Genomic DNA, 20,224 nt, shown 5'->3' with positions numbered 1-20,224 from the left:
AATACAGCCTAGGTAGGTATAACAGAACTCTTTTCTAAAAACCTCATTTACCCCAAACTTCTGAATGGTAGTTTATTGGCTAAAATATATAACATAATATCTGAATCTATAAATGACTGTTATAAAATATTATTGTCCCTAGGTTATAATGCACTATTATCCCTTACAGTATGATATAAGACTCATCAATAGGCTGTTATTAGGCCACAGTCTTGAAACTGCAGTGATATTGTTCTATATGTAGGATGTAAATATGTCCTTTAATGAGACATTGTATACATAGAAAATCATGCATCCACCAACATCAAACAACAAAATTCAAAAATCAGCATCATGATGAACTACGATCACTTCTTCATCTCAGAGAGTGTGTGTGTGTGTGTTAAACCTGGTGCACTGCGAGCGAGGAGTGTGTGCTGATGGTGTCTGACCCTGGCTGATAGGTCCCCTTGATTTGCTTTAGACAGATGCAACTCATTGTAGCTTAATAAATGGGATGACCCAGGGGAGTGTTGCTAAGCGTCTCTATTAACTCTCAAACATGTCAGGCAATATAAAAACCTCCTGACCCCTGCAAAGGTCAACTGTGACACGCATGTTTACTCAGAGAAACAAGACCAGCTTGGACAGGCCTGTTTTATGGGTCTGCTTTAAAAGAGAGAAAAAAATGAAAGAGAATAAGACAGAAAAAGGGGGAAGAGTCAAGGTTTTGCCTCAAAATCCTTGAAATGAAGCCAGACGCTATCAAAAACACTAACTAACAAGTGCAACTAGCAAAGAACAGTCTCTTTATTAAATATTTACCTGAAGCAATGAATTGAATTATCTATTTCCGTCTTCTGCATAGCAAATATTGGGTTAAAAAAAAAACTGTAGCATTATAGTTTTTGAAAAGTACTACAGCAATACCACGCTATATTTTAAGGTATTTTAAAGTACCACTTAAAACTATGATACACAACAATATCTATCCTTAGCTTATGCATACCATGGTATATAATATAAAATGTACATGGTATGGATATGGATTACTACAGATCATTATTAGGTTTTGATGCTACATAGTACAATCAATAATTATTTTGGTAAATAAACAAACAGAAAATAAATAAATAAATTAAAATGAAGAAAAAATGAAATTATTTAAACCATGTTTAGGTCATTAATAATATAAGCTAATTTGGGTGATGCTGACCATGTGATATGAACAATTATAATAATTTCTGTTAAATATATTAAAAAAGATCTTTTGTTTTTCTTTTTTTCTTTTCTTTCTTGCAACACTCCAAAAATGTATCCATACTTGAAATTCACTACCATTTGCATGACCATATATGGCTTTCCTGCTGTAGTAAACTCGCTCAGTAGCTCACCTGGTACAGCACTACACTCGTTATTCAAAGCGAGAAGGAAACAGATAAACAGAGCTCAAGTCTTGTAGAAGCATGTTTAAATAAGACGGATGCTTCACCAAATACAAATACAGTTTTTGGTCACATTTGGGTTATGTTTAGTTTATGGTCATAGTGTAGGTGGCACATTGAACATTAATCTTGAAGCACCAGTCACAGGATATGTTTTTAAAAACTGATGTGATACGAAAACAACCAATGTAATAAAACATGTCTAGAGCACAACTCTCTGGACAATAATTATGAATGTGTGGCGAAACGTTGCAGAAATGTCGCCAACGGCATGTTTTTTTTTTTTCAATGAGCCTTACCATCTGATCTGGTGAAGCCCTCGTCTGCAGGTGAGTCATACACACTTTCTGATCTCAGATCAGCTGGAATCAGCAGATCCGCACACACTGCAGTCACAACATTAACCGGCATTAATGAACTGTTTGCTTATGCAGTAATAATTAACTTCCATTACATTACTTTGTGTGATTACTTTCTTAATTGCCTGAATTATGCATCAATTTAATATCTAATAAGCAGTCTCAGACATTAGACAGTGTTCAGAAACAAATTGCAGACTCCTTCCGTGGTTTAATTAAAGACAGCGCCATAAATGAGAGCGTGTAGGATGGATGTCTCCCAGTGATTTCCTGCGAGCTTAAATATGCAATTTATTATAAACACACATAAAACTCAAGTCTCGCCTCAGGAAGGCAAACCACAAGATGCCAATTACAGCATGTAAGCAGCCCCACCACTGCTTTTTACAATTCAGATTAATACATGTATTCAGGGAAATTCAATTTTGCATTATGCAAATGCCCTTGCATGTCATTTTTAAGTTGGTAAGTTTCATGTCTTTAATGGTGGCGAATAAACAGGAATCCCTCCCAAATGGCATGATCTGATTCGAAGGAGGGGGACGCTGCTGATATCCCAAACACACACACAGAGTACACAGCAGTATGATAAAGACGCCACTGAACGCAAAAGCGAGTAGAAAAATGAGTAAATTATTGATTAGCCGCTGTCTTCATTGTTAAATAACATTTCTTGTCAAACACTCGGTGACCTTGCGTTGTCTCTGCTGTGTGTGACGTTAATTATAGCCTCGGTATCAGCCTCATCTTTCTCAATTAGGCCATGCGCGGTAAACAGACAGACTGATCTCATCTTCAGCACTTTACAGAGTGTCTTAAACCGAAGCTTATTAAGAGTCCTCCACTCCAAACACAAAATCGTTACCTGCATTGACACACACCCCTCTGCTGTGTCTTAATTTCACCCTCCGCTCAAAAAGTGATACATTTACATTATCAGGGAAATCAATACAATCAAGCAACATCTCGATGGGAAAAATTGGGGTCTAAAGTCGTGCCATGTGTGAAGGAAGGCTGTTGTAACACTACTGTTCCTTCATAAGACTTGTATAATACAAGACTTTATTGTTTATGAGACTGTCTGTAACAATAGAGTACTGTCCCTTGTGCAAAAAAAAGTGCGCTTAATTTCATTAAATTTGCACTTTTAGTTTACTTTAAATCTTAGAAGTATATGAAAAATACTGTACTTGAAGATTATATAATATTAATGAAATGAAAGACACTTTTCTCAACTTAAGTACACTTTAAAAAAAGCACTTTAAAATTATTTTAAAGCAAATGTTTAAAGTAAATGTTTTACTAATATTCTGCCTTGCCAAGTACTTTGCTATAATTTTTTAGTTTATATATTTTAAACTGGATTAAGTTGCAATTTAATCATAACAAATGTGTGATTACAACATTTTAACATAAATGAAATAGATTTTAGTTCACCATAAATGCTTGTCAGTACATTCGGCTGTACATTTTTACTATATTTCAAAGATAATACAAATAATCAAAGATGCACTGAAGTCGTTCTCCTAAATTTCAGCAAACTGCATTTCATATAATTTTAAATTGTAATACATTTTCATTTAATTGTAATTAGCATGCAATTAAGTGTCTATAACAACATTACGTTCAGTTTACATACTACTAAAGTATATTATTTACACAATAAGTACTCTTTTTAAATGTATGCTAAAGTGTATTTTCATTTAATGGTTTATACTGTAAAATAACATAACTAAAACTGTGATTATCTCTTCATCAGACAGTCACAACCTTTTATCCCTTTATAAGTATATTATAATACACTGTACCTTAACAAGACTGTTATAAAATGCTGCTAACCCCTAATAAAACTGATATAAAAAACTGTATTTTTGGACAGAATGATATTCTCTGTTAGACTCTTAAAATACATTACATTCCTTCATACAACTGATGTCGTCCCTTCATAAATGTTATTGTTATGATAATAATTTCATCCTTTCATTTCTGTTTTCTCTTCGGATACATTTTGCTGCATCAAAAAGTAATGCACTAAAATAAACAGGGGATTCAGTATAATCAAGAAGCATCTCAACAGAGAAACGGTGGTGCAAGCACTGCTCTGTTTTTAAGGTGAGCATGGAGATGAAGTGAGGGGTTTTTATGAATGCAGGGTAAGCCAGCGCTGTTCACAGGACTGAAAATGGCAGCGATCCCAGCAACTGTGCTAAAGTCATGCATGTGCGCCGAAGGGTTGTTAGTTCTGCTATTTTAAACATGTTGCGGGGTGAGGTGGGTGATGCCAACCTAGACACAAAATGATGGCAGCAAGCAGACGCTTCACAGATCTCATCATAGCTTCTGCCGGCTGGTATTTACATCTGAGCACCACGTCATGTCAGCTACCTCGAAAAGCCTCTGCAAATGCTAAAGCCTCTCTCTCTCTCTCTCTCTTAAACAGACAGGGGTACCATTATTTCTCTGCTTCAGTACACTTAGGTGAAGCTTCAGACTCCAGTCTCTCTCTCTGTCTCTCACACACACACACACACACACACACACACTTCTCAAAATCAAAGACAGGTCTGTTATTAAGCATGCTTGCACCCTGTGCGGGGAAGCTGACACCAAACAAGCCGTTCCTCACAAACTCTACATGTGTGGATGCCATGCAAGCGGATTTGCCAAGAATTTTAAATATGTTGCATTCACTGCAGATTTCACACACGGAGGTGAGGGCCCAAGTCAGTTCTTATCAACATAAAAATCAACATGATTTTCTATTTAAATGTTGTGGTTCTGAATACAACTTAATTATTACAGCAGCATTAGGTAATATTTTATTTCTTGTGTCCTTTTTATACATGTTATCTGTATAAAAGTAAATTATTATAGTAAGTACATAAAAAAAAAACTTAGTATGTACAAGTTGATAATTAATATTACTTATTAATAACTTGTGTAATTACACCGTAAAAAGTATAAACAGTATTACATTAATAATAACCATGTTGTTGCTTTATTATTAAAATTATGTTACAGTATAAAGTACTATAAGTTTGTGTTATAATAATAATAATAATTATTATTATTATTACATTTATATTACATTAATTAGCATTTTTAGTGAAAACTGGTGTAGAATTTAGTTTGAATTTGTATTTGTAGTAATTTTCTCAAATAATTATAAGAAACAGCAAGAAAAAAACAGAAGCAAGCACAGAAGCAAGTTAAAATTTGAAGTAGAAAGACGGTGTGTATGTCTGTGTGTTTTTGTTACATATCAAGACACAAATATGTATAATGACAAGGGTATGACATGGGTTTTACAAGGAGAAGGTGACTTTTCAGGTCTGTCCCCACTTTTCAAAACACATATAAACCGTGATTTAGTGTACTGAAAATCTGAAATACTGTAGCACAAAGTTTCCTGTGAGGGTTAGGGTTAGGTGTAGGGCCATAGAATATACAGTTTGTACAGTATAAAAACCATTACGCCTATGGGATGAGCCCACAAACGTGTGTGTGTGTGTGTGTGTATGTTCTCCTGGAATGCTTCAGTACTCTAATAGGTGTGTTTATCTCCACAGTGAACCAGTGTGTGCTGGCAGTGGACCGGATGTTTCTGGGCTTGCTGTGCCCTGCAGGGAGTCCTGGACTCCAGACCTGACTGAGGTCAGTATAACTGCTGCTCAAATGATCATCTGTACACACACACACACACACAATCATCAGGATCTGGTGATTGCTAATCTTCTAACAACCAGCTATGCTAGTACCATTAGGGAAAAGTTCTAGCACCACCACATTTACAAAAAACGACAAATGTTACCAGTTTCTAGCAAAATAGCATCAGTGTTATGCTAAAGTTCTGCTCATCAGCTTTCATAAATATGCAAGATGTTAAAAACTTTAGGAAAGAGGAACTTGCACAAAGAAACTACTTTGAAAGTTCACACACTGTTTAATCTTAATACTGTGTGTAGCTGGATGATCAACACCTGTTTTTATGCTTTTGATAGCCATTCATGAGTCCCTTGCTTGTCCTGTACAGTTGATCTGTACTACGTTCCTTAAAAAAATGCTCACGTGCATATTCATTGGTGTTCGAGCATATTCTGCAGATTTGAAACCTTTTCCAGCAGTGACTGTATGATTTTGAGATCCATCTTTTCACACTAGAGTACATTCACTGATGCTCATGAAAGAAACACAATGAATCAAGAGATGAATGGTACTAAATAAAAAAATTATGATCTTTACTTTTGTTACTTTAAAATCAGTCTTAGTGTAACATCAGTGATAGCGTATTGAACACCGTGTGTGTGTGTGTGTGTGTGTGTGTGTGTGTGTGTGTGTGTTTCCGCTGACACCAGAGGAATCGTGGCTGAGGGAGGTTTCACATCCATTACTGATTTCAGGAGAGCTGACGAGCTCTGTGGCATTTCATACGCTCGTACGTAACGTACATGGATCATCGTAAGGGTCCCAGTTAATGGAGAATATCTGGTGTCCGTGTCGCTGACAAGATGAATGTGGTATTACATTAGGCAGTAGTAGCACTGCAGTTAATAAGGTTATTCTGCATGTCTGATAAGGTGCTTTTCTGACACATTTGATCATAAACATAATTCATCTGGGGCATAAAGACAAGGGTCAGAACCAGCTTTAATGTGTATGCGTATGAGAGAGAGAGAGAGAGAGAGAGAGAGAGAGAGAGAGAGAGAGAGAGAGAGAGAGAGAGAGAGAGAGAGAGAGTATGGGTTGCGATGTAGCAATGTTAAACACTTAAAAAATCTTTTTTGGTTAATTGGTTAAATTATTTTAATGAGTTAAAGTAATAGGAAAACATATCTTTTTATTTATTTTTTTTTTTTTTACAGTTCTTGTAATAAAGCAGCATGAGGGTGTAATTTATAGTAAATTACCTGTAAAAGTTGCAGATTATCTGTGCAACTCTGATTAGGTAAAATAAGACTTGTGCAATAATCACGAAACTAAATTTTCAAAGATTACTTACCTTCGGTAAGCAGCAAATCAGGAGTTTATTGAAGGGAAACTCTTAGTTAATAGTGAAAATGTGTTGCCTAATCTAAAGTCTTACCATTTTTTCCTCACATACCGATTAAGTGTGAATGATCACGATGGCTCCTGGTAAGAAATACTTCTTGTGTGACCTTGCTCATGAACAACTAATCAATAACACGTCCAGTGCATGAAAAATCACCCTTTTTGAATTGGTCAACTAATTCAGAAGAGTACAAAAGTGTACAAAGAAGATTTTCAATTCATAAGAAACAGGTTCTGATTGGATTAAATTAGCATTTTGTTAAATAATATTCATTTAAAAAAATGCAGAAATGAAGACACATGAAAGACTTCATTTAGATTTTATTTTGTAAATAATGATTATATTTCGTTTTAAAACAGGGCTACTTTTTATGTTAGCATTATTGCATTTGTATTTTTTTTAACTGCAATCTATAAAGTCCTGAAACTATAACTATTTTATTTTATTTTATTTTATACATTTGAGCTTGTTTGTCAGGGTTTGTCAGATTCACAACGTACAACAAGAAATACCAATCATTTACAACAACTCTAAATGACAAAAATTAGTATTTAGAGATACATAGATATTTCAGTAAACTTATAATTTTTTTAAGGTATCTTATTTTGACAGATCTTGACAAAAAAAAAAAAAAAAATCATGATAAAGTACAAAACACAATCTTCAGTGTGTCCTGAAGCCATCTGAGGAACTCTTGTCTAAAATGAAGCAGTGTATTGTAATGGAAACATTTCACAGAGAAGATGGCGAGCATCACGCGTCAGTCCAGGGCTTTCTGTCTCTTTACATAAAATGTGCCAAATCCTCCAGTCTGTGTTTTATTGGCCTAATAGACACTGTAGAATCTATTTTACCCACATAAACAGACAGGACAGCAGAATCAGCAATGAAGAGGCCGTATGAATTATGTATATTACATTACCATTCTCCTCCACTATCAAACACTGCCAAACAATAGGGATAGAAAATTGGCCAGGAACCAAGATATTGAGCAATTTTTGTGCATGGTTCTTAGCCACCGTGGCTGTGAAATTCTATTTAGCTCTTTCTGCACAGGGACAGTCAATATACATTCCTCCGAAATGTTTCTCTCTCCTTTTTTTTTTTTACTCAAGGAAATCTAATGCAAACAAGTGCTGTATAATTGAAAAGTCTTGGTTTTCGCAGAGACCAAAGTCTTATCGTGGCATGCAGTGTCTGGGAAACAGGCGAATAGGAGACTGGAAAATAGAAAGAATTGTTTCATTGATTTTCCTTTATAAATCAAAGGCAGATAAATCAAACGAGGCAATTCTCTCTGGCTGCCTCACTAAAACCTTTCATGCTGCCTACACAACATGTCACAAACTATTATTTGCAATCATGCTGCGCTTATTAATCTGGAAGCAAATGAATAAGTTGTTAGATGGAGTCACAGAGGGATTTATTGGAATGCAACGCACACGCCTGCCGTATTATGCTGTGAACACAGAGTGGTTGTTGAGAAGCTGCCCTTTCACATCCAGTTTTACCTCACTAATTCATATTCTCATCGAAACGCTTCTGAAAGCAGGGGTGAGTAAAGAGATTAAAATAACAATGGAACATCTATTCCACCGCAGGCGTGTGACAAGACGACAGGACCAGAGCTGCCACGAGGTCAGATGTGAGCAGGTATTTGCACACGTGACTCTGAAGATAATGTCCAATTAATATGTCAGTCACCATTCCTTTTTTTTTATTTTTTTGATCAGATTAATGCAAAAGAGAGGGAAAAGAGAAAACAAAAAAGAATTGTTTTCCATCGTTATAATTATTTCTTATACTGAACTGTTTTCTTTGCAACAGTATTTGCTTTTTGCTAATGCATAAACACATATAATACACATATATATACATATGTTACTCCAGTTTTTTAGTGTCACATGATATTTCAGAAATCATTCTTATGCTGATTTGCTGCTCAAGAAACACTTCTTATTATTATCAATGCCAAAAACATTGATTAATATTTTAGTAAGTGTGATTTGTTTGTTTGTTTGTTTTGCTTGCTTGTTAGCTTGTTAGTTTATTAGTTCATTGTTTTTGTTTTTTTGTTGTTGTTTTTTTACTGAATTTTTTGATGAAAATAAAAACTTCAAAAGAACAGCATTTTTAATCAAATTACAAAAACATTTAAATAAATATATAAATAAATAAAAAATATATAAATAAATAAATTAAATTAAATTATAAAATTAAATTAAATTAAAAATCAATTTAATGCATTCTAAAATGCTGTTAATATTTCTTATTATCATGTTGAAAACAATTTTCAGTCAAAAACATTCTTCTTCTTCTTCTTCTTCTGCTTCTTTTTATTATTATTATCATTAATGATTTTTTCATGATTCTTTGAGAAAAAAAATACAATAAAAAGAACAACCATTTTTTACTCAAATTACAAAAACATTTAGTAAAATTATAAATGTCCTTGCTATATATATATATATATATATATATATATATATATATATATATACTGTATATACAAAATATAATTCACTGACCCCAAACTTCTGAATGTAATACAAAAATAGAAACCTGAGAGTATTCCTTTCTAAAATTTTAACATTTTATAGACCATCCACCATTCACAGAAATGCCTTTTCTTTGTCTAGTCTGGTGCAGGATATTCATCCTTACGTTCTTGAGGCATGTGAGTGTTAATCTGGCCCTTTCTTTGGGCTCATTATAGCAAGCATCTGTTTTTTTAACCCACTGAAACATGTTTTCTAGCAGCAAATGACCTGTGACTGGTTTTAAAACGTACCTCCCCTCTGCTCTCATAATAGTAACCTATTATCCCCTCTGCCCTTCAAGAGCCCGCCGTTCTTCTAAACACACAGACCTACAGCTGATCTTTTCATCATATTTTAAAGAGGGCGTCCCTGCTGGAGAGGCGTGGAGAAGGGGGACAAATTAGAGCTGACACTCTCTACTTAAATCAGCGAGATAACTGATCCTAAGGGACCGAGGGCCACATGGGGCAGAGAGGCTTCTCAAGGGCCCCTCATTGTAACACACACACACACACACACACACACACACACACACACACACACACTTACATCTTTAACAGGCTACAGAATGTCAACAACCCAGCCCTGAATGAGCCAATGAATCCACAGAGGAAAGAGGATTAAACAGCTGATGTCCCAAAATGCCACTTGGGGGGGTCTTGGACTTGAATTGAACATCTCGAATGAGAGTGATCTATCTATCTATCTATCTATCTATCTATCTATCTATCTATCTATCTATCTATCTATGTATCTATGTATCTATGTATCTATCTATCTATCTATCTATCTATCTATCTATCTATCTATCTATCTATCTATCTATCTATCTATCTATCTATCGGGTTAAGGGCATGTTCAGTGTGACAGTGTGAAAGATTTTCTGCATAATTATAACCAGCATGAAAATATATGTGCTTGACTTGATTGTTTCTGAGTTCACCTTTTAACCTTTACCAGCCTGAAACATGTAACGTCTTATTTTGGTGTCTTACATGGACTGTTATCTTCTTAATAGGGCATTTACTGCAGCGCGGTGTAGGTGGTAAATCAGAGCGGGGGACCAGAAGGGGTAATTAAGCCACATCAGTCTCTGTAAACTCACATTCACTCTGTCTGTCCTGATGGAGATCTCTCGGGCAATTATAGCAGTACTGTGTTACAGTAAAGAATTGCAATAAGCTTTATTCACCATTATCAGAAAATATAATTAATCTTACACTGTAAGTGCAGCATATTTAGGCACAAAGACCTTTAAAAGCAAATCACTTAAAGTATGTTGTTTATGGATGAGATTTAGGTGATAAACACTGAAAAAACAACAACAACAACGACAACAAAAAATACATGAATATAACATGTATTTTATAATTTAGTTAAAGATGCCATGCATGGTCAGGACAACCAAAACTCTTTAGATTTGATTAAATGTGTGTTTGCATTTACATTTTAAATTTTAAATAAAGCCGACATAACATCCACAGAAATAAAGAAATCTTGATGAAACAGAACATGATGAAATCATTATCAAAAGGCTATTAAATTTAGGAAATGTGGACAGGAGATAAAGAAGTGTGAAGTGGATGATGCTGATTCTGTTTCTGGGCAGCTTTGCTCTTTTGAAATACTTTACCATAACCGTTAGATCCTAATTTACTGTTTAATGTATGAGATGCGTCGGTGTGTAAACACAGCACCATGAACGTGCAGTAAATGAAGAATGAGGCAAATCCTCTGTAGAAACTACAGCAGGACAACAGTGAATTTACGGGCCGCGACCGGGGCAGCCTTTAATATGACCTTGAGTTTGTCTTCATCCAAATGCAAACACAAATCCTGCTCATTATTTACACTCACACGACAACAATACAGGGCCCTCAGATTACACTGTAAAAAGTTTAACTATTATTTACTCAATTTTTTTGGTGAAACATTTTTACACTCAAAAAAATTGAGTAAATTTTAAAGCTGTGAAATCAATGAAATGTACTGTTTAAATTGAGTAATTGTAAGTAAAAAAATTAAGTAAATCTGAATAACTGAATAACTTTATATGAGAAATAAAATTAATTAGATATAATCAAAATTATAAAACACCACAACTTTAATTCTATGTAAAATAAACAAAAAATATTGAGTAGATATAATTGAAATATTGGATGAAATTTAACCAAACAAATGTGCTATGTTTACTAGATGTAAAAGTGAATTTAACTTAATATTGGACAATAAATGATCAAAATGTTGCATTCACTTTTTTTTACACCATTTACCCTTTACAATTAATATAATAAAACCAAATAAAGAAAGAAACACATTTTTTATTAAACATTTATTTATCAATTAAACATCAGACAAAGTCTAAAATCAACCTTTGAAACATTTTATCCATTTTAATATTCCAGTAGATTGCAAAAATTAAAAACTGTAAAGCAGCCATAAGGGAAATGATTAAACCTTATGAAACATTTCATCCATCTTAGTATTCAAGTAGATTACATGTAAAATATGATAGCCGTAAGAGAAATGACATCTTACTTTGTTCCTGGTGCATACCAGCCATTTGCAGTCACACTCATTACCACTCATTAAACCATAAAAAAAAAGCAACACTTACATCAATATTAAAGGGATAGTTCACCCAAAAAGATGATGTTGTCATAATGTACTCGCCCTCAAGTTGTCCCAAACCTGTAGAGTTTCTTTCTTCTGTTGAACACAAAAGATATTTTAATGAATGTTGGTTAACAGACAGTTGAAAGTTGCCATTGACTTCCATGGTAGAAAAAAAAAAAAAAAAAGGCTACTATGCAAAGTCAATGGCAACCTTTAAATGCGTTAACCAACACTCTTTAATACTTGGCTGAATGTCACGTCACTTCACTTAAAATATCTTTTGTGTTCAACAGAAGAAAGAAACTCGTACAGGTTTGGGACAAATTGAGGGAGAGTAAATTATGACAACATCATCTTTTTGAGTGAACTATCCCTTCAACAGAATTAATCCGATAACAAAAACACTTCCATCAGGAATACCCATTCTGTGGGATGATCATGAACCACTACTGTGCAAGAAGATAATTTTTTAACCTCTGAACATTAACAGAGAGTTTTGGAGGATCCAGCTCAAGAAACAGTTTTTGGAACAACTCAAGTGAGTACAGGTCCTTCTCAAAAAATTGTTATATTATGATAAAAGTTCATTATTTTCCATAATGTATTGATAAAAATTAAACTTTCATATATTTTTGATTCATTGCACAACAACTGAAATATTTCAGGTCTTTTATTGTTTTAATAGTGATGATTTTGGCATATAGCATTATAATATAGCATAAAGCAAATTTTGGATGTCATTCGGAAATCAAGGTGCCAGAGTCTGGAGGAAGACCGAGGAGAAGGAAATGCCAAAATGCCTGAAGTCCAGTGTCAAGTACCCACAGTCAGTGATGGTCTGGGGTGCCATGTCAGCTGCTGGTGTTGGTCCACTGTGTTTTATCAAGGGCAGGGTCAATGCAGCTAGTTATCAGGAGATTTTGGAGCACTTCATGCTTCTATCTGCTGAAAAGCTTTATGGAGATGAAGATTTCGTTTTTCAGCACGACCTGGCACCTGCTCACAGTGCCAAAACCACTGGTGAATGGTTTACTGACCATGGTATCACTGCTCAATTGGCCTACCAACTCTCCTGACCTGAACCCCATAGAGAATCTGTGGGATATTGTGAAGAGAAAGTTGCGAGACGCAAGACCCAACACTCTGGATGAGCTTAAGGCCGCTATCGAAGCATCCTGGGTCTCCATCACACCTCAGCAGTGCCACAGGCTGATTGCCTCCATGCCACGCCGCATTGAAGCAGTCATTTCTGCAAAAGGATTCCCGAAGTATTGAGTGCATAACTGAACATAATTATTTAAAGGTTGACTTTTTTTTTTGTATTAAAAACACTTTTCTTTTATTGGTCGGATGAAATTTGCTAATGTTTTGAGAATTTGGGGTTTTCATGAGCTGTATGTCAAAATCATCAGTATTAAATCAATAAAAGACCTGAAATATTTCAGTTGGTGTGCAATGAATCTAAAATATATGAAAGTTTAATTTTTATCATTACATTATGGAAAATAATGAACTTTATCACAATAAGCTAATTTTTTGAGAAGGACCTGTATTTGTGGGTCTTGGAATATCTCAAATCCAATGCATACGTGACTCCCAAAAGATAGCAGCAGGCTCTGCTGAGATTCCCAAGACTGCGGAGGACAGTGATGCCCTCAATCACAACTCCTACATCGCTGACTGCCCCATCATTGTCCCGAAGGATGTAGATTTTTATGACCTCCTATGCCAACTCTGCGTGTACGAAGACGGGTAGATCAGCTGAACCCTACAGGCAAATTTTAAAGATAACTGGTTAGAGCTAACATTCAAACCTGAATGTTACAAGAAAGCGATAAATACACAAAACAAATAGCACCTGAAGAAGCAAACATTCTGTTGGACCATATGATAGGTAAAATCTCAAACAAAGTTTACTAGGGGGAGGAGTTGCAAAAATTAACAGCATTCTTCTTAACAAGAGGACAGGTTAATTTTCTACATAGGGACATTTATTTTTAACAATAAACCTAAAAGAAAAATGAAAAGAGACTAACTGTGAGCTTCTATGCTTTAAATAAATGCTATAGGCTTTTATTGAGGTCCGCATTATTTCAACCAATTTCTTTATAAACATGTTTAATATTTAAGTAAAATGACTAATGGTTTTGAAACAAAAAAGCTTGTTTAATTGCACTACTTGAAAAAAAATATGCATTGCATTAACCCTCACACTCAACCCTTAACCCTCTAAATAATTCTGTGGCTTAGTAAATATTACAGTAATATTTAACTTTATGAACTTAATAAAATCTCTGAATATTATAAGATTGTAAATGTGTACCTTGAAATGCAATGTAGTTGCTTTGGATAAAAGCGTCTGCCAAATACATAAATGTAAACATAATAATTGACTAAAAATACAACAGTTAATTTTATCTAAAATGTACAGTTATATTTTATCTTTTTTTTCCACTAAAACAATTTAGTATTTGACTAACAAATTGTTTATTTATAATACACATAATATATTTGTGAAATTTCTATCAAACTATTTAAGGATGCAAAATTAAACTGATCTGTTTCAGGGAACAAAAATATTACTTTAATTAAAATTAAAACAATGTACCCCTCCCCCAGCCTCCGCTGTCCTTCAATACCCACCAGGTCTGGATTTGTTTTGAAACAGCTGCGGTGACTGGAGTAATGGAATGAAAATTCGGCTTTAATGTATATATGTATGTATGTGTGTGTATATATATATGTATGTGTGTGTGTGTATATAAATATTATATCAGTCTGGCGAGTAACCCTAAAAAAATGACCAGCCAAATAGCCATAGAGGGTAGGGGGGGATAATAGACGGTTGTTTTTTCTGCATTATTTTTTTTTTTTAATAAATGCAAGCTTAATGAGCTTAAGAAACTTATTTTAGAAACATTAAAAAGCTTACTGTTTTCAAACTTTTGACCGATATTGTATGTGATCTAGGTTTCAGTGCACTAGAATGATTTTACAACGGAGCAGGCCTTAAACTGGCTGACTCCCTATAGTGGGAGCTGATTAAAACGCACCAGTCTATGTTATGTCCACGCCATTTTAAATACTTTTGCATGGCGTATTTTTAGTGGTTATTTAAGAGCTCATACTTGAGTTCATGTAGTAATTATGATGTTTTACAACAACGTGACAGCTTTTTACAAGACAGAATGTCATTTGAAAGTTCATAAATGATGTGTTCCCTTTTGACAAGCCACTGACCCCAAAGGGGAACCTGTACAAAATACATCGTTATAAAATGACTACTTACAGGAAATTCGAGTAATGCTGTTCACGTCGTTGCTGAGAAAAGCAGTCCTTCAGTGACAGGTGCCTCTTGCTTGAGCCGCGAAACTCGTTAAACTTCTTAAGATGTCGCAAAATACAAACACAATTGTTAGGAAATCCTTAATAATTAACTTCTGAATTAAACATCACAAACATATTTAGTTTAAGCTGGCTAAATTACATAACGTACCCCGATATGAGAGGAGTGCGGGTCTTGCCGTTGCTGAGGAAACTCAGGAACGCCGTCCTTCAGGTGACCTCGATTAAGTTACGAAACTTGTTGAAGATGACGTAAAATACAAAGACAATTGTTAGGAAATGCTTAATAATTATTAACTTTATAATAAAGTGTTACAAACGTAAGTAGGATTAGCTGACTAACCTTACTTAACCAGGAGTTGTGAGGAGTATGGCTAGTCGACGTCTCTGCTGAGGAAAGCAGATTTTTTTTTCCTGCGGAGCTGCACACGTGATCACTTTAGCCGCGAAATTTACTTAATTTATTTAAACCGTTTTTTATTAAGCTGGAACTTTATTTAGGAAAATTGGTAGGAAATACTTAATAATTTTAGTTTCTAAAACAGATCAGTACAAGTAAATAATTATCAAATATTTATATTAGAATTCACCAGAAATATTGAGGGTATGTTAAAAATATAATTAGTTAGTTAAATACTTATTTATTTTCATTAAATTAACTTAAATAATATATGTAAATTTTAGAGAAATTATTTGTTGGATTTTTAATTATTATTTTTAACCTGACCCACTCAAAATATCACTTAAATGATTTCAAAAGATTTTATTAAGTAAATATAGCTCTTTATTTTTGTGAAATTTACTAAGCCACTGAATTATTTTTTACAGTGTACTGTTAGCATGAGCAAATGCACATTATTTATTTTCAATATTTTCACAATTAAAGATTAAACATTATTATTATTATTATTATTATTATTTTATCATACATGTGGCTCCATCAAGAATCAAAAGCCTTAAATTACACATTGCACTAAACCCCGTCCTTAACATAACCAATAATGTTAAAACAAAAAGTGTGAGAATGCCAGATGAAAAAGAATTTCGTGAAGCAACCATGTTATTTTAGTATTTTGTGATTGTTTCTCATGGGACAATGCTGTACCAGATGAGCTACTGAGCAAGTTTACTTCAGAAACATCTTACATATGGACATGATTAATATGATGCAAATGTCAAAATGTATTAATTTGCAATTGCCTCTGCAGTGAATTGTATGCATAGGTACGTTTTTGGCATCTTGGGAAAATGTAGGTAGAGGCACATTTTTGAAAAACTTTTTTAAAATAATACATTTTACAAAAACAATTACATTTGAAATGATAAAACAACAGAAAAACAGTTCAAAATGGAGACGGAAAAGTACTGTGACACATTATTTTCAAACATTTGTGGATATTAATGTGATTCTGAGGTTACTGTGATTGGAAACCTTGAGTAGAACTGACTTCATACGAAATTAAAAGTTCAAAAAGGGAGAAAAACCTCTGCAGCATTTGTTTGCGGATGCCACTTGTTTTGGAATTTTGTAACTATGCAATGAATTGTCCAAATACTTTTTGTCACCGCTATATAATCACCGAAAATTCAAAGAGTCTGTATAAGTATCTAACCCTACGGAAGATATGCAGATGTCTACCAGATAAGCCTGCAGCTCTGATCCGATCAGAATAACCTATAAAGTAAACAACAAAGACAAGATGCATGCCATAATTTCACACAAAAGGCTTTAAAAAAATTGTCAGTTTGTTTGTAAGGATCAATGTTCCCCGTAGTGTTCGTTCTGCTCTCACCGTGATGAGCCATTGGACAGGCAAGTCCAGCCATCTGAAATCTGTGCCTAATTTATTACTGAAAACTTGATGGTGAAACATGGAGGCGTTCTCCTTTAATCACATCTCCCAGGAATGCGTGCAGAGGGCCAATACCCTGATGTGTTTCCTTTTAAAAAGACTGGAAAATAAGACTCGCTCTCAGACTAAGCCTCACTGTAATTCAGGGACCGGGGGACCGAGCTCGGAGCCCTTTACATCTGTGTAAAGTTCAATTCTCTTCATCCATTAACTCTGAATAAAACTACCATCATTTAGATATTTGTTCATTCAGTGTTCCTTTAGCTTGCGAGAGCGAGATCTGAGCCTCGATTCCACGCTCACGCTTGGCTAATCACAGAGGGGTACGGAGCTAGTCAAAATGGATCGCTCTCAGCATTAAAATAAGAACCTCAAAGAGAAGCTTTCAGCCTGTAACTGGAGAGCCTTTTATCAGATCAGAGCAACATCGAAAGCAGGATAAAAAAAAAAACCTTGCAGTAAATCTCCGTTCTTTTATGTGCTGAAGGAGACAGACTGCTGTTCTGGCTTTGTCTCCGCTCAGGATGATGGCATGAAGCACGGCTGGCCCTCGGCTTGATGAAACCACACACAACTGGACGCTGTTTAACTGCTTTCCAGTGTGGAATGTGTTTTTGCACAACAGAATTATGAAAACACAAAACCAGTCCTCGGGAATGTTGAACCATGTGAACCTGTTCTAGACGTGTTATAGTCTCAAAACCTAGTTAATTATCTGGATACTGCCAGCATCGACATACAGCATAGTACGTGAAAGGAAACTTTTAAGTAATTTATTTGAAATACTTTATTTTTTGTCAAGGTAGCGCCATACAGTATCTAGTTTTTGATAGGAATGAAAACGAGGCTGTTAGGAATAGAAGTACGCCATGTTTGATGGATTAAACTGTTTTTAACATCTTGCTTGCAAAACTAATTTGAGTAGATCTAACTGCATGCAATCTAGAACCTTTATAGTGCATGTGGACAACTGGATGTCCATGCCTCACTGACTCACTTTCATCCATTTAAAATGCAATTTGGCGTCAACCCTGGCTAAGATCATTAGATCTTCATGTAAAACTTCATGTATTACAAAATGCTGACAGTTGTAGCCTGCTATGACATTCACTAATCTTGCTAAGCTGGAACAAACACTGAAAAAAGAAACCTGTTATTAGCTGTTTCTACTTTAACCTTAAATTTTGTTATTTTGCTAAAAATGTATGTAGGTTGATTCAATAATATTAAATCACTTTTTTATTATTTTAATAAAATCCATTTTTTTTAGATGTTTCTGCATGAAGCTTATTTTAGGATACTATTTTTTTCAGTGTTTATATTTTTGTAATTATATTTTCATAACTAAGTTACATAAAATGTTTACGTATGAATATGTTTCAGGTCAACATTCATTTATAAATAATTTTGGAATGTTTTTTTTTTTTTTTTTTTGCAATGGAGTTCTGCAGAAAACTGTACCTGGATGAAGTATATATTATAATGTTCCTTTATCAAACGGATAGCTCTGGTCCTCAAATCAGATGCATTTGAAACCATTGTTAATTAAAATATGCACTTTGTATATTTATAGAGCGCCTTAGCTGTTCTAAATTGACAAGAAATGATGGCTTCTTTGGGCTTATTGCTTTATTAATTATGAAACAGCCTTAATGTCACTAAAAATAAGGTTCTTCAAAGCACTCTAGGTTTTAACAAACAACAGTCCTCTTATTAGGAACAATGTTTCTGATACATATATATATTTCAATATTAAAAAGGTGACATTCTGAAAAGTGGAACTCTTCTAAAGCATCAGGCTGGACAACTCTATTTGGTCTAATTATATTTTAGAGCATATACAATGCCTAAAAATCATCATAAAAGAAGACCTTTCAAGTGAAGAATAAAAGTGTATGCTAATTAGTCATTTAGCTGGTGCTTTTATCCAAAGTGACTTACAGCATGTTTATTACAAGGACAGCCCCTCTGGAGAAACCTGGGGTTAAGTGCTTCGCTCAAGGGCACAATGGTGATAGCTCATGGAGCAAGACTTACAGGGTTCAAACCTACAGCCTCCCTAGACCAGAATCCAGCAGATGCAGGTCTACATTGAGAACATTTTAAGCGATGGCTTTAAGGCATACACAGCATATAGGTTGCTTGTGGTGATGCATGTTTGAAAGAGACTGACAGGTTTAAACCCCAGCTGACGAACACAGTCCCTTCACCCGACACACTGTAACATCTCAATAAACACACCTGTGCTTTTCCATGGAGAGACCAATGCACCTGCCTAACACCCCTGCACAACTCCATGTGATTCCAGCAGGACTCATGTGGGATTACAGTGTGGCGTCACCAGAGAGATCAGATGCACATTTGTGTGCAGTATTCTTAGATTAGAACATTTAAACCCAGTGCAGGCCTTTATTGCTGTGAAGAGCAAAGTGAAATTAAATTATGCAAGCACATAGCATGCGGCAATCACTGAGAGCCTGTTTTCATAATCACTTTACAGTGCATTCCAACCATAGTTTGTCTTTAACTCTCTTTCAAAGTGTGAATACATCTAAATTGCGAATATAAGTATACATGATTATTTTTTGATGTTAGCACACTGAGCCAATTTTTCCTAATATGGCTTCAAGCTCTTGTCAAAACTGAAAAACAGAAACTTTTCAAGTCAAAACATCAGGAAGGTGTTAGTACATGTTTTATATGCACTAATCTGATGTAATGTGAACTCCATTCTGGAATAGCGGCATGAGGCTTTAGCACAATTTTCCTAAGCACACCACATTAAATTGTTTAAATTCAATAAGCATATGCCTCTAAATGCAGCAACGCCATAGGGACCGGGCTGTTGATCAATATTATTGCACACTTCCCACTCTATCAATTTAGTGTCTGCTAAGGGTTCATTATCCACTCTAATACTGAGGCTTAAATTAAAGAGGAAAAAGAGGAATATATTAAGAGTCCCTGCACCCAAAGGTATTTATTAATTTCACACAACAGCACACATTCAGTAACTCACCTCACTGAATTTCCATGC

At 34.7% G+C, this 20,224-nt stretch overlaps 1 long non-coding RNA gene across 2 annotated transcripts; it reads right to left on the bottom strand.

The window, feature by feature from the left end:
* Positions 1-11,583: 11,583 nt before the first annotated feature.
* On the bottom strand, positions 11,584-15,966 carry LOC127964555 (uncharacterized). 2 transcript variants are annotated; one of them, XR_008155072.1, is made up of 4 exons: positions 15,678-15,966; positions 15,486-15,571; positions 15,279-15,373; positions 11,584-13,757 (listed from the first exon to the last, which is right to left on the bottom strand). It is a non-coding gene; the product is annotated as an uncharacterized LOC127964555 (long non-coding RNA). The 2 variants fall into 2 exon arrangements; XR_008155071.1 differs by having other exon boundaries at positions 11,585-13,757; positions 15,688-15,963.
* Positions 15,967-20,224: the final 4,258 nt, after the last annotated feature.

This window comes from Carassius gibelio, chromosome B9 (assembly GCF_023724105.1).
Source record: "Carassius gibelio isolate Cgi1373 ecotype wild population from Czech Republic chromosome B9, carGib1.2-hapl.c, whole genome shotgun sequence".
In the NCBI taxonomy this organism is placed as follows: Eukaryota; Metazoa; Chordata; class Actinopteri; order Cypriniformes; family Cyprinidae; genus Carassius; species Carassius gibelio.
Note: the sequence above shows the minus strand (reverse complement) of the source record. Positions and strands in the feature narration are given on the sequence as shown.